This window comes from Pleuronectes platessa, chromosome 16 (genome assembly GCF_947347685.1).
Source record: "Pleuronectes platessa chromosome 16, fPlePla1.1, whole genome shotgun sequence".
NCBI lineage: Eukaryota > Metazoa > Chordata > Actinopteri > Pleuronectiformes > Pleuronectidae > Pleuronectes > Pleuronectes platessa.
In genome coordinates this window covers 2033385-2046001 of record NC_070641.1, presented here as the reverse complement: position 1 = coordinate 2046001, position 12617 = coordinate 2033385, and the positions used below count along the sequence as shown (strand labels likewise).

General features: G+C 41.2%; 1 long non-coding RNA gene across 3 annotated transcripts; it reads left to right on the top strand.

Annotated features, from left to right (window-relative positions):
- The first annotated feature begins 5587 nt into the window (after nt 1-5587).
- LOC128459202 (uncharacterized) lies at nt 5588-9195 on the top strand. Of its 3 annotated transcripts, none has more exons than XR_008342112.1 (4): nt 5588-6450; nt 7347-7400; nt 7652-8352; nt 8465-9195. It is a non-coding gene; the product is annotated as an uncharacterized LOC128459202 (long non-coding RNA). The 3 variants fall into 3 exon arrangements; XR_008342113.1 differs by lacking the exon at nt 8465-9195 and having other exon boundaries at nt 5593-6450; nt 7652-7787; nt 8191-8446; XR_008342111.1 differs by lacking the exon at nt 8465-9195 and having other exon boundaries at nt 5594-6450; nt 7652-8446.
- Nucleotides 9196-12617: the final 3422 nt, after the last annotated feature.

Genomic DNA, 12617 nt, shown 5'->3' with positions numbered 1-12617 from the left:
GGACAGCGCCCCCTGGGGGCAGCAGGAAATGTCTTGTTTTTGTTAGTATTACAATTTGACTCACTTCTCGTAGGGCCTTCATCAAATCAACGTAAAAATTTGATGCATGTGTACAAAACAAGATGAAGATCTAAAGTTATCAAAATTTAAACTTTTCATCAATCTGTGTGACCGTGGTGAGGCTTATAAATTTGATAAACAAAATGAAAACACCATGTCTGTAGTTCATGGTCCTACACTGCTCTCTAGTGACTTAATATTGAATTTCACCTGCAGCGCCAATATTAAGGCACCAGAGGGCATCCTAAGACCATAGTTTGATCAAGGCTCAAATTGTGACTCCTGACAGACCCATTTTGTCCCGTCTTCCCCCAATTTAAATCTGTCTGGAGCCGCACAACATATTTGATAACACAGGTTATAAAGTTAAATATATACATATATATATATATATAGATATACAATATATATAAAAACTATAGTTTGTTGCATTTATTAAATAATAGAACGACAATATAAAAAACTGTTGACATTTAACTGCTATTTTTACCTGTTACAAAATAGGAAAACACCAAACTCTCATGAATTGGAGAACAAAATACATGTGTGGGCCTAGTTTGGATTAAACTAAACACAGAACTCAGCTTTTTTTCCTCATCTCCAGCTTGGTACTTTTCAGCAGATGCTGTGAGCTTGCTCTGGAAATATCTTTCAACGTTACATTTCTTATTGTTTGCTAATTCCTCGCCACATATCAAGCATACATGTAAGACAGCATCGGTGGCAGTGAAAGCAAATTAATCTGTCCACGCAGAATTAAACTCTATTTTCCTCCAAGACTTTTCTTTTCTGGGATTTATCCATGATTAGTTTACCGAGGCCGGGGGTTGGAACTATAGATTAGCGACCTGCAGGGAAGAGCGCTGGGACGTAATAGGATGTGACGCATATTTTAGTTGCTGAAATATTAAAACAAAGCGTGAGAGCAGGTCAGACTGGAGGCCGACACAGAAACTGCAGATCGGTACAAACCACCTGCAGCTTCTGCTCTGATCAAGAAGCTTAGGCGATGATCTCTGATCAGCTGAGACCAGAGAAACTCGTTGTTTTCACTGTTTCCACTGTTGAGAAGCAGCCGGTCAGTCACTGAGAGGCTGCTCCACGTGAACGAGCTCCGATCTCACTGTGTCTCTCTGAGCGAGTGAGCTCAGGGCGGGGGGCGGAGCCCCGGATCTGTGTGTGTGTCCACTATCTGGGAGCGCGCACCCACACACACACATTCAACCGCTCCTGGTATTTCATGATGGCCTGATACGATGATTATTTAAAAAATGAACGTGAATGCTACATTCACTCACGTTCATCATGTGAAAGAACTGATTCGTTAAGTTCACCATTCGAGAACAATATGCGCAACATGCACTGTACAGGGAGCCACTGCAGAGGGGCTGAAGAGCTGCATGCGGCTCCGTAGCCTATGTTACATCTATTGACAACATTAGGACTCACCATCACGAACGATGCCATATGATGAATATGAGCGCAACAACACTGCTGTAATACATCACTGCTTAAAACACTGCATTTATTGAACGATTAAAAAAAATCACATGATACATCTTGTCACACAAATTCAGCTTTAATTCTTATTATTATTAGGGCCCGAGCACCGAAATCGGTGAGAGGACCTATTGAAATTGAAATGATTATTATTAGGGCCCGAGCACCGAAATCGGTGAGAGGACCTATTGAAATTGAAATGATTCTTATTATTATTATTTCGCGGAGCGCAATGAATTGGCTTTTTGAGGCCTTTAACATGCTCAAAAAGTTGTAAAAGTTTGCAGTTGGTTAGAAAGTCGTGAAAATGTACGTATTCTGGGGTATTTGGAAATGGGCGTGGCAAAATGGCTCAACAGCGCCACCAACGGAGCTTCCCCTCATTTACTGAGAAGCACCTCATTTAGCATTCACTGATCCTCATGATTTTGAAGACAGTTGTGTATCATGACCAGACGCACAAAAAAGCCACTCGGTGCATTATGAAAAACGCAACAGGAAGCCAGCAATTTAGGATTTAGTGGCCATTTTGGGAATATTCCATGTTTTTTTCTATGATACACTTGTAGCAGAGCTTTCATCAGATCAACTTAAAATTTAGACGACTGTCATCACAACAAAATGAAGATCTAAAGTTATCAAAGAAACAACTTTTTGACACACCGTCTGACTGTGGCATGGCATCAAAGTGTCACGAAACGCCATCAAAACACGAGCTTCTATATCTCAGATATATTTGGTCCCATGGACTCCAAACTACACATGTAAGACAAGAGTCGCGACCTGAAGACAACAACACAAAAATCTTGACTTAAAATGACAGCGCCCCCTGGTGGCAGCAGGAAATGTCTTGTTTTTGGTACATGTTCTATTTTTATGTACTTCTCGGAGAGCTTTCATCAGATCAACAAAAAATGTAGATGAGTGTCATCACAACAATATGGAGATAAAAAGTTATCAAAGAAACAACTTTCTGACACACCGTCTGACCGTGGCGTGGCGGCAAAGTGTGATGAACGCCATGAAAACACAAGCTTCTATATCTTAGACATATTTGGTCCCATCGACTCCAAACTAGACATGTAAGACAAGAGTCGCGACCTGATGACATCTACAAAGACACCATGACTTAAAATCATAGCGCCACCTGCTGGCTATAGGAAGTGAAGCGTTTATTCTTGCTGCAGAGCTTAAAACGCACGCAAGGCAGAGACGTGCGCTTGGTCATCGATCGCTCTCTCTTCCCCGACCGCAACAGACTTGAAATTGCCTGTGCTCGGGCCCGTTAGTGCTACAACGTAGCCCTAGTTATTCTTATTATTCTCCGAACAATGAATTGGCTTTTTGAGGGCTTCAACGTGCTCAAAAAGTTTTTAAACTTTCCAGTAAATTAGAGAGTGGTGAAAATTTACGTAATCTGGAGTATTTGGAAATGGGCGTGGCAAAACGGCTCAACAGCGCCCCCTGGAACCAGCCCTTAGGTTTCCACATAAGCGATTTTCACCAAAATCTAGACACTGGTGTAACGTGAATAATCATAGAAAAAAGTCTCTTGGAGCATTATGAAAAACGCAACAGGAAGCCCGCCATTTTGGCCAAATTCCACATTTTTAGTTTAATGTACTTGTCGTAGAGCTTTCATCAGATCAACTTAAAAATTAGACGCGTGTCATCACAACAAGATTGAGAAAAAAAATGATTAACGGAATTTTTTTCCGTCACTTCGTGTGACCGTGGCGTGTCGTCAAAGTTTGGTTCCACGCCATCAAAACACGGGCATCTGTATCTCGAACATACATGGTCCAATCAAGTCCAAACTAGACATGTAAGAGAAGAGTCTTGGCCTGATGACATCTACACAGAAATAATGACTTAAAATCACAGCGCCCCCTGGTGGCACCAGGAAATGTCTTGTTTTTTGCTTGTCTTACACTTGGATGTATTCCTCCTCATCCACTGACCTCAACCATGTCAAACTGTACCAAATGGGTCTCAAGACATTGATAATGAAGGCATAAGATAACTGTGCCTTTTCGTCAAACGCCATATTAATGGCGTGGCATCAAAGTTCATCAACTTGCCGCGAAACACGAAATTGCTCTAACTTCAGTGTTCATGGCTCTATCTCACTCAAACTACATGTGTGCAACAACATCCCCCCCTGAAGATTTTCATATGGTTTTAAGGAATGGGCGTGTCAAAATAACTGACTAGCGCCCCCTAACGGGCAGCCCCGGCACTAAGATTGGCCGACATGTACAAAAATCGATTTGAGCATGTGTCTTTTCATAACAAACAAATTAGTCTCTTGGATAGATATACTAGACTAAACAGGAAGCCCACCATTTTGGATTTAGTGGCCATTTTAGCCCTATTCCACATTTTTACTTTGATTTACTTGTCGTAGAGCTTTCATCAGATCAACTTCAAATTCAGATGAGTGTCATCACAACAAGATTGAGATAAAGACTGATTAAGGGATTTTTTTCCCTTCACACCGTGTGACCGTGGCGTGGCATTACAGTTTGGTTACACGCCATCAAAACACGAGCATCTGTATCTCGAACATACATGGTCCAATCAAGTCCAAACTAGACATGTAAGACAAGAGTTTCGGCCTGATGACATCTACACAGAAATTATGACTTGAAATCACAGCGCCCCCTGGTGGCAACATGAATTGACATGTTTTATTCTTTGATGAACTGCTCCTGGCTGCTTTAAGATATACAGCTCAAATGAGCTCAGTCAAGTCATTGAATCAAGGTCAGAATTGTGACATTTCCTCAAACCATTTAAACATTGAGGTGCGGCGAAGGATCATCCTTCGCCAAAGGACACGATGTTTTCATAATTCCACTGTGCATTGTCCTATCACTACCAAACTTCTGTCACATGATAAGAGTACAAGCCTGAACAGCTCTATGTGTCAATATTTCCTCAGTGTCATAGCGCCACCTACTGATTATCCATGAAACAGGAAGTACTTTGTTAATCCAAACTGCCTTATCCAACCGGCTCCAAACTTCTGACCTATGATCACAATCCTGATCTGAACAGCTCCATATATAAACATTAGTTTAGGGTCATAGCGCCACCTACTGATCAGTGTGAAAATTACATTGTGGTAAAATTGTCCAATTGACACAAAATTGCTCACGCTACATCAGAGCGGCTACTTGAACAGATATATATGTCTGTGCGTAATAATAGTGATGGCGCCACCTACTGGCAAACCTACTGCCGCAGAGCGCAAAACGCATTTAATTAGGGCGCGAGCACCGAATGGTGAGAGGCCCTATTGAAATTGTAAGGATTTTCATTATTAGGGCCCGAGCACCGAAATCGGTGAGAGGACCTATTGAAATTGAAAAGATTATTATTATTACTATTTTTCTTCGCTCAGTGAATTGGCTTTTTGAGGGCTTTAACATGCTCAAAAAGTTTCTAAAGTGTACAGTAAATTAGAAATGTGCGCAAGTTTACGTATTCTGAAGTATTTGGGAACGGGTGTGTCAAAACCGCTCAATAGCGCCACCTACGGAAAAGCCCCTCATTTCGCATTCACCGATCCTCAAAAAAAACAAAGACTATTGTGTATCTTGACTAGATGCACAAAAAAGTCCATCAGTGCATTATGAATAACGCAACAGGAAGCCCGCCAGTTTGACTTTAGTGGCCATTTTGGTCATATTCGATATTTTTTCTTTTAAGTACTCCTCCTACAGCTTTCATCAAATCAACTTACAATTTAGACGATCGTCATCACAACAAAATGGAGATCTAAAGTTATTGAAGGATTAAGTTTTCGCAAAACCGTCTGACCGTGGTGTGGCCTCAAAGTTTGATTAAACGCCATCAAAACACGGGCTCCTGTATCTTGGACATATTTTGTCCAATCGAGTCCAAACTATACACATAAGACAAGAGTCGCGACCTGAAGACATCGGTACAGAAATCGTGACTTAAAATCACAGCGTCCCCTGGTGGCAACAGGAAATGTTTTTTTTTTATACGTCTTACACTTTGATTTACTTGTCGTAGGGCCTTCATCAGGTCAACTTAAAAATTACATGAGTCTCCTCAAGACAACATGAAGATGTAAAGTTATCAAAAAAAAACACTTTTCACCACACCGTCTGACCGTGGCGTGCCCTTAAAATTTGATGAATAACATTAAAACACGGCCTTCTGTATCTTGGACATATTTTGTCCAATCGAGTCCAAACTATACACATAAGACAAGAGTCGCGATCGGAAGACATCTACCTAGAAATCATGACTTAAAAGGACAGCGCCCCCTGGGGGCATTAGGAAATGTCTTGTTTTGGTAGGTGTTACTCTTTGATCTATTTCTCCCCAGCCACTGTGCTAAACCATGTCAAACTTTGTCACATGGGTCTCAAGATATTGATAATGTAGGCATAATATTACTGTGACTTTTCATCATGCGGATTGTTAATGGCGGGGCATCAAAGTTCATCAGCTCACCATGACAAACGAAATTCATTTTAACGGAGTTACCATGAACGCATCATTAGACCGCATTGTTTTGGTCAACTCACACCTGGAGTTATTTCTATTCAGCCACTTTGCGAAACCATTTCAAACTGTGTGAAATGGGTCTCAAGATATTGATAGTGTAGGCATAAGATTGCTGTGACTTTTCATCATGATGATTAACTGCTTGGCAGCTGAGGTCATCATCTCGACATGAAAAACGAAACGCAATTTAACACAGCTGCAAGTGAACGCATCATGACAATCTCCTTCAGTAAGAGCTGAGTCTGTGGTGACGGTCCACTCACACATCGAATCAGTAGCACAGTTTGCTGTTCTGCTTGTTCATCTGACGGACACGTAAAAGGCGACTGCTCTCTCGTTTCTGTGGTAAGTGAAGTTAACTATTTTATTTCGATCTGTTAGAAGTGATTTGCAGCGTGTGTTAAAGCAACTTGTTAGCATAGTTGCGCTAGCCCCGAGGCTAAACAATATCTTCGCATGGGTGCAGTATCTGTCCTGCGATTCGATTGGGGTTATTACCGACAAACACCGACATGAAACGACATGAGCGGGTCCACCCAGCAGATATAAGCGTTACTTTATGCGGATGACTCTGAGACAGGAGACTGTGTGTCGGCTTGTTTTTCCGCTAGCGCCGAAGGCTAACTAGCTCGCTAACAAGCAAGCTAACAATATCTTCGCATGGGTGCAGTAACAGTCCTTCGATTCGATTGGGGTTATTACCGACAAACACCGACATGAAACGACATGAGCGGGTCCACCCAGCAGATATAAGCGTTACTTTATGCGGATGACTCTGAGACAGGAGACTGTGTGTCGGCTTGTAAGTTAGCTGCGCTAGCGGGCTAGCGATGCTAACTGAAACCTGAGTGTTTAAAGTCACATCTGCATTGCAAGAGCAGCTGTTCAAAGGAGCATTACGTGTTCTAAAGCTCTTTCTTCAGAGTAGTGTTGTAACGTGTTACAGTGAAAAGTAACCGTGTCTCCCACCTTCAGTATTTAAATCGTTAATCTCAGACAGACTTCACTGAATTCTTTTGTTAAATATGAGTAAATCATAGCCTTGTAACTTTACTAGAACAGACAGTGTCATACAGAATTGTAGGCTAATATGCACTACCTATTTCCTAAGCTGAAATGATTATGATCTGATTAACTTTGAATTAATATTTTATTATTACCATGTAAAAGTCTGTTAAGCAGATAACATGGCACATGTATGACTTAACATATCTGTGTATTTGTGTTCAATGTTCCTCTAGGATGTCCAGCGTGAGACACAACTTGAATCCAACCAGACTGAACACTGACTCCAGGTACAGACCTGTTTTCATTACTTACAAAGTATTGCACATAATACATAATGTGTTAAATTATAATGCAATACTTTTAATGTGAAATAGCTCCATACTAAACATTCATTGTCATGGTAGTGCACGTTTTAATCCAAAAGCATATTCAAATACATAGTTGAATATCCACCGAAAATAAGAATACACACTTTGTTCATATGTAACTCTTTCTCTATAATTATGACATACTTTCATGTTTCCTATCATTTTATTAGGGACAGACGAGCCTGAAGGACACAGCTGTGATGACCATGTTCTGTCTCTTATGACAAAGCAGAAATATAAAACACTGGGTTCTTATCTAAAGTGTATCAAATCAGATCTCCACCATGTTGCTGCTGAGGACATCAGGTGCTGCAGTTCTTCATCTATGAAGATGAAAAAACTCACTGTTAAAGAATGTTTTGTGTTGTGTATGAAGCACAACAGATTTCAGATAGAACCGTTGTACTGTGGTCTTGGTTTGTATCCTCATGGTTAAATGTACATATTTTACGTCCCTTCTGATAAAAGTACTGAAAGAAATACAACATTGTATAAATAGATAAAATGTCTTTCTACCTCATCAGTAATATTCAAGGTGATAATCTCCCACAGAGCTATTGATAGAAGTCCACATCAAGTCTCTCGACTTCTCTCAGTGTGAAAACATAATTATATCATTAATTTGAGAACTGTTTACAACACTGATGTTTGGAGATTAAAATCATATCTAAACTGTCTAATTCACTGTAAAACTCCATGACATTCGCAGGCCATCTGTACTTAAAAGACGAACCTGGATTGATCTGTCCAAAAATCCAAAAGTCTCCCTACCCTCTCTAGTGCCCCTGAGCAAGGCACCTCACTCCCCAAACATCTGCTCCCCGAGCGCCGTACATGGTCGCTGACTGCTCTGTGTGTCCTGCACCAGATGGTAAAAAGCAGAGATTAAATTTCCCTACCTGCATGAGTGTGCCTTTGCATGTCTGTGCATTTGTTTGGGACGAATAAATGGATCTTAATCTTAATCTTTTAATCTTGATCAGTTGTCTTCCAGTTGACCAGCATGACGCTGCAGATCTCCACCATGTTGCTGCTGAGGACATCAGGAGCTGCATTAATGAGGAGCAGAAGCGCACTGTTATGAATGTTTTGTGTTGTGTATGAAGCACCACATATTTCAGATAGAACCAATGTACTGGGGTCTGGGTTTGTATCCTAATGGTTAAATGCACATACTTTAAATCGCTTTTGATAAAACGTGAGAAAGAAATACAACATTATACACATAGATAAAATGTCTTTCTACCTCATCTGTAATATTCAAGGTGATGATCTCCCACAGAGCTGTTGATAACAGTCCACATCAAGTCTCTCCACTTCCCTCAGTGTGAAAACATAATTATATAATTAACTGGAGAAGTGTTTACAACACTGATGTGTGGACATTATAATCTTATCTATACTGTCTAATTGACTCTACAACTCCATGACAGACTAAATTAACAATGTGAAAATAGTAATGGTGGATATATCAGCCTGTATCAGAATAATGGTGAAACAGTTATTATCACATGCAAAGTACACGTGTAGCGTATTGATAGTAACTTATTAAAAAAATAAATAAAGTCACAACCAAAACAAGACTGTGGAGTTAACTTGCTTCAATCTGTTCATTAGACGTGATAAATAAACGGTAACTTTTATAACAATTACATATTACACAAAACTTGAGGCATGTAAGCATATGATGATAGATAAAGCAATAGGTTATGTTGTATAGTTTGAAGGTTACTTACCTCTAGTTCAGCACCAGCGGCTGGCTACAGGAAGTGGAGCAATCATCCTTGCCGCAGAGCGCAAATGCATGCAATGCGGAGACTAGCGCTTGGTCATCGAACGTTCTCTCTTCATCGACCGCAACAGACTAAAATTGCCTGTGCTCGGGCCCGTTAGTGCTACAACGTAGCCCTAGTTAGGGCCCGAGCACCGAATGGTGAGAGGCCCTATTGAATCTGTAAGGATTTTTATTATTATTATTATTATTATTATTATTATTATTTCCCTTTGGGGGGCTTTTTCAGGGTCTAGACATGCTCAAAAAGTTATGAAACTTTGCAGGAAATTCAAGGTCTGCGGATATTTTAGTATTCTGGAGTAATTGGAATTGGGCGTGGCAAAATGGCTCTACAGCGCCCCCTGGAACCAGCCCCTAGGTTTCCACATAACGGATTTTCATCAAAATCTGGATATAGGTGTATCGTGACCAGTCATGAAAAAAAGTCTCATGGAGCATTATGAAAAACGCAACAGGAAGTCCGCCATTTTGCTTTTAGTGGCCATTTTGGCAATATCCCACATTTTTACTTTTACGTACTTGTCCCAGGGCTTTCATCAGATCAACTTCAAATTCAGATGAGTGTCATCACAACAAGATGGAGATAAAAAATGATTGAGGGATTTTTTTTTTATCACACCGTGTGACCGTGGCATGGCGCTAAAAATTGGTTACACGCCATCAAAACACGGGCATCTGTATCTCGGACATACATGTTCCAATCAAGTCCAAACTAGACATGTAAGACAATAGTCCCCGCCTGATGACATCTATGCATAAATGATGACTTAAAACCGCAGCGCCCCCTGGTGGCAACAGGAAATGTCTTGTTTTTTGCTTGTCTTACACTTGGATGAATTTCTCCTCATCCACTGACCTCAACCATGTCAAACTGTATCAAATGGGTCCCAAGACATTGACAATGAAGACATAAGATTACCGTGACTTTTCGTCAAACGCCATATGAATGGCGTGGCATTAAAGTTCATCAACTCGCCGTGAAACACGAAATTGCTGTAACTTCAGTGTTCATGATTCTATCTCTCTCAAACTACATGTGTGTAACAACAGCCCCCCCCCTGAAGATATTCATATGGTTTTAAGAAATGGGCGTGGCAAAAAAACTGACCAGCGCCCCCTATAGGGCAACCCCGGCACTACGATGGCCGACATTTATACAAATCTATCGGGACATGTGTCGTTTCATAACAAACAAAAAAATATCTTGGATAGGTATGCTTGACCAAACAGGGAGGCCGCCATTTTGGATTTAGTGGCCATTTTTTTTCCATATTCCACATTTTTACTTGATGCACTTGTCCCAGGGCTTTCATCAGATTAACTTCAAATTAAGATTAGTGCCATCACAACAAGATGGAGATAAAAAGTGATTAAGAGATGGACCTTTCGTCACACCGTGTGACCGTGGCGTGGCGTCTTGAGTTTGATTAAACGCCATCAAAACACGAGGTTCTGTATCTCGGACATACATTGTCCAATCGAGTCCAAACTAGACATGTAAGACAAGGGTGCCATCCTGATGACATCTACACAGAAATTATGACTTGAAATTACAGCGCCCCCTGGTGGCTACAGGAAGTGACATGTTTTATACTTTGATGAACTGCTCCTGGCTGCTTTAAGATATACAGCTCAAATGAGCTCAGTCAAGTCATTGAATCAAGGTCAGAATTGTGACATTTCCTCAAACCATGTAAACATTGATGTTTGGCGAAGGATCATCCTTCGCCAAAGGACACAATGTTTTCATAAGTCCACTGTGCATTGTCTTATCACTACCAAACTTCTGTCACATGATAAGAGTACAAGCCTGAACAGCTCTATGTGTCAATATTTCCTCAGTGTCATAGCGCCACCTACTGATTCGCCAGGAAACAGGAAGTACTTTGTTAATCCACTCTGCATTATCCAACCGGCTCCAAACTACTGACCTATGATCACAATACTGATCTGAACAACTCCACATATAAATATTAGATCAGGGTCATAGCGCCACCTACTGATCAGTGTGAAAATTAAGTTGTGTTAACATTGTCCAATTGACACAAAATTGCTCACGCTACATCAGAGCGCCTACATGAACAGATATATATGTCTGTGCGTAATAATAGTGATGGCGCCACCTACTGGCAAACCTACTGCCGCAGAGCGCAAAACGCATGCAACGTGGAGAAGTGCATGCTCGATCGATGATGTGCGCTTGGTCATCGATCGCTCTCTCCACCGACCGCAACAGGCTTCAACGTGCGGGTGCTCGGGCCCGCAAGTGCTACAACGTAGCCCTAGTTATTATTATTTCCCTTCGGGGGGCTTTTTCAGGGTCTAGACATGCTCAAAAAGTTGTGAAACTTTGCAGGAAATTCAAGGTCTGCGGACAATTTAGTATTCTGGAGTAATTTGAATTGGGCGTGGCAAAATGGCTCAACAGCGCCCCCTGGAACCAGCCCCTAGGTTTCCACATAAGCGATTTTCCCCAAAATCTAGACACTGGTGTAACGTGACTAATCATAGAAAAAAGTCTATTGGAGCATTATGAAAAATGCAACAGGAAGCCCGCCATTTTGGATTTAGTGGCCATTTTGGCCAAATTCCACATTTTTACTTTAATGTACTTGTCGTAGAGCTTTCATCAGATCAACTTAAAAATTAGACGGGTGTCATCACAACAAGATTGAGAAAAAAAATGATCAACGGAATTTTTTTCCGTCACTTCGTGTGACCGTGGCGTGAAGTCAAAATTTGGTTCCACGCCATCAAAACACGTGCATCTGTATCTCGAACATACATGGTCCAATCAAGTCCAAACTAGACATGTAGGACAAGAGTCCCGGCCTGAGGACATCTACACAGAAATAATGACTCAAAATCACAGCGCCCCCTGGTGGCACCAGGAAATGTCTTGTTTTTTGCTTGTCTTACACTTGGATGTATTCCTCCTCATCCACTGACCTCAACCATGTCAAACTGTACCAAATGGGTCTCAAGACATTGATAATGAAGGCATAAGATAACTGTGACTTTTCGTCAAACGCCATATTAATAGCGTGGCATCAAAGTTCATCACCTCGCCGTGAAACACGAAATTGCTTTAACTTCAGTGTTCATGGTTCTATCTCACTCAAACTACATGTGTGCAACAACATCCCCCCCCTGAAGATTTTCATATGGTTTTAAGGAATGGGCGTGGCAAAATAACTGACTAGCGCCCCCTAACGGGCAGCCCGGCACTACGCTTGGCCGACATGTACAAAAATCGATTTGGGCATGTGTCTTTTCATAACAAACAAATAAGTCTCTTGGATAGATATGCTAGACTAAACAGGAAGCCCGCCACTTTGGAT